This window comes from Tigriopus californicus, chromosome 12 (assembly GCF_007210705.1).
Source record: "Tigriopus californicus strain San Diego chromosome 12, Tcal_SD_v2.1, whole genome shotgun sequence".
Lineage (NCBI taxonomy): Eukaryota > Metazoa > Arthropoda > Copepoda > Harpacticoida > Harpacticidae > Tigriopus > Tigriopus californicus.
In genome coordinates, this window is record NC_081451.1 from 5,618,442 (window position 1) to 5,621,745 (window position 3,304).

Genomic DNA, 3,304 nt, shown 5'->3' on the forward strand with positions numbered 1-3,304 from the left:
ACTTCTAGTTGCGTTTTTCATTGTTTTAACAACACAAGGACGAACTTTAAAAACTGTGCATTATTAAAAGTAGCTCATATAAGTATATTAATCCACTGAAAACCTATTAGAAGATCGTATTTTTAAAATCGTGATTAAAAGACATGGTGAGTATTCTTAGTTACGCCTTCAATCAAAATTTCATAAAAACCCATGGAACAGACTGACATATTACCTTTCAAAAGCTGTAATTTGCACCGAATTTGGCTGCAAAATGCTCTGGTTATACCTTATAGAAATTGCCAAGAAATATAATATGCTATTTCAATGTCCTAAAGATAAATAAAAATGTTCCATATTTCAAAATTAAAAGTATGCAGAGGAAGCAAAAAAAATACTTTATAACATGACTTAAATCTCAAAATAAACAGTTCGTAACTATAACATCATAATCGTTAATCATGAGCTCATTTGTTTGTGATCTTGAAGTTTAAGGCAATTTTATTAACTTTTGATGAATAAGTTTTTTGTATGTAGAAAATAATCTGAGTAAAAACTGGCAATGTATCCTTGAAAAATTTCAACCACATGATTGGCTAGTCTAGCTTTCCAAGTTTAAGAAAAGGAATTGGAAATTTCAAATCCTGAGTAGATTTTAGGTGCCAATATTAATTAATTTTAGGTTTTAGGGAAATATTTATGAAATTGAAAGAATATCATATATTTTCATGCTATCATAAAAGCACATCATTTGTTTTTTTGCAATTAACTAAAGTAGTTTTATGTCATTTTTCGACCTATTTTACAGCAAAATGCTACTTTCAAAGTGTAATAACTAAGCGTCTGCAAAATAGATATTGATGAAATTTTATGTCAGTGCATAACTAAGAGTTCTGATAACATTGTTTGACTGGGCTTTGCACAATACTTGAAAATATAGTTTAAGTGCATAATATACTAATATGAGCTAATTTTAAAGATGCTTATTGAACAAAAATTGTTCCTTTTGTTTCTTTAGCAAAGAAAATGGCAACTAGAAGTCTTGGCATTTGCACAAGCACTTAATCAGGAATTATAACCACCGTGTAGCCTTAACACCTTCGAAAAGAACCACAACAACCCATTTCATTAGGATTCTTTGTAAACACAAAAGAGCTTTTAGTCGTCATCGATAAGATTGTCATCTCTACGGGAAGAGCTCTGTGTAGTTCTCAAAAGTATTAAGCGCAATTTTTCATCGCATTCGTTTTACAATCATAAGACCAATCAGTTTGATCATTTCATGAGCTGACACTAATCTATAACAGTGCTCTTTGCGCCCTCTTCAAATGTGCTCTTTGTTGGTAACTCCATCAACCAAATTCTTGTCCCGTAAATGTCGAGTCCAAACTTGGAATGAATTTGTCATCGTGAAGTAAGAGGATCTTAATGACTTTGCTATGAGGAACAACGACGGACGAATCCTATTCCTTAATGGGATTTCCGCCACAGATTCACGGCCCTAATTGTAAACATGAGTTCGAACCTAAAATAAAGAATTGAAATGGACTGAGCCGGCATGGTAAAACACTTTGAGCAGGAGGAATATGACGATTCGGTAAAGCTTAAAGGAGAATATAGGTACGTCAGGAAGTGAAAGATGAAAACACCTTGTAGGGCTCTTTGAGGTTGATGGTGGAGCCATTAGTAATATATGTAGAGGTTATGGCTAACATGCTTGGGATCAGTCCCTAGTGTGCTTTTCAACTCCTCCGAGTTTAGAAAGTACGGTAACAGCTCATCGTTCTAACGACGAACTTTTGAGCATTCCAGGTTAACCCAATGGCACAAGTCGGGGATTATTTGCCGTCAGAGGTCGCGCTGGGAAATGTATCTACAACCCGGTGCCCGAATGATCAGCTCGCCCAAAACTCCCCAGACTCGGGTATTGTAAGGACATCATTTAGTTTGGTTAAAACAAGGTAGATTGCCAATTTAAAACCCTGAAAATTAAACAGATTACAACAAACGCGAAAACGTAGCTAATTTGTCGCCAATGCCATGCGCAGCTTTTTCGCTTCGTTGGGACATCTCCTCTCTAGCTCACCCTAGTGACAAATATTAGAACATGCTCTCGACGTATGTCATTGAGCTCTTAAATTTCTAGTAGTCACAGATCAAAATGCTTTAGAGGGCCGTCAGGGACTTCCTGTTTCAGTCGGTTCTCCTGTCCCTGGTGAAATCTGAATGTCTGAACTGATGCTACACAGGTTCTAGCTCCGTTTTCTCGTTAGTTGGACGCGCAAATTCTGGGCAAAGTGCGACTTTGCCCAAGAATGCACTCAACATGTTTAGATACGCCATGAGAAACCATGACTCTCTCGTCTTTTCGTAGGTATGTTTGACGTTTCATTCGCCCTACTTAAAGAAAAATTGCCTAAAAAACTAGGAACAACAAAAAAAAATCCCACATTGATAATATGATCACTGCGTTATCACTCTTCTAAATTGTAAATATTTTTTTTTTTCCATTTTGAGAAAGCGGGACTCTTTGATTTCCCTGAGGTGTGCAGGCATAGATTTAAAACACTGGATGTCGGGCGACCGACCACTCGATTGGCTGAACTATATACATGGATGGTGTCCTGCGAATTGATTGCAAACCGGTTTATTGCACTCTTTAGCAACCAAGTGGTATATTCTAGACACTGGAAGTAGGACAACCTATATGCAGGCGTATAGGGCATGTTAAGGTGAATGAAATTCAAGGAAAAAATGTGGTCCGCCACCCTGATTTTGGGTATTTATGGAGGAAGAATTAAGACAAACACCACAGTCGACTCGCCCCATGCCGCCCGTTGAGTTTTCAATAATCGAGTGATTTTGAGTGAGCTGTGTTACAAAAACCAATAAAATAAACTTATTTGTAGTTATTGCTAGACAAGGCTGCAAAATACAATAGCAGCAACCAATAGTGCTATTATTTTAATTTGGTAGACAAGCTGACGCAAAATGACCATTATTCAATCTCAGGCGATATTGCGGGCGGTCCTGGTGTGTTTGTCCTAATTCAGCATATACTGGCTGTGTTCAAAGGTAGGCCAAGGGTCTTTGACATCATGGAATAACGTCAGTCCTTTTTTATGAACGCGCCTCCTTGGAACAAGCCCTAATGACTTATCAAACTTTGGATCTTGCGTGTGCTCAAGAATTTCTAGTTTGTGTTGGTTCGTGAGACAAAAGATCTATTTTACGAGCGGGAACGTACGATCAGTCTCTTACGCATTTACATTAAAAACTTTGCTCTTTTTAGAATTATCTCCACGCTTTTTCAAATCAATCTTGC

The 3,304-nt window shown here is 37.2% G+C and overlaps 1 protein-coding gene across 1 annotated transcript in view; it reads right to left on the reverse strand.

The window, feature by feature from the left end:
- Positions 1-3,304, reverse strand: part of LOC131891359 (uncharacterized) — an 83,794-nt gene that overhangs the window by 3,101 nt on the left and 77,389 nt on the right. The gene's annotated exons all lie outside the window — the stretch shown is intronic.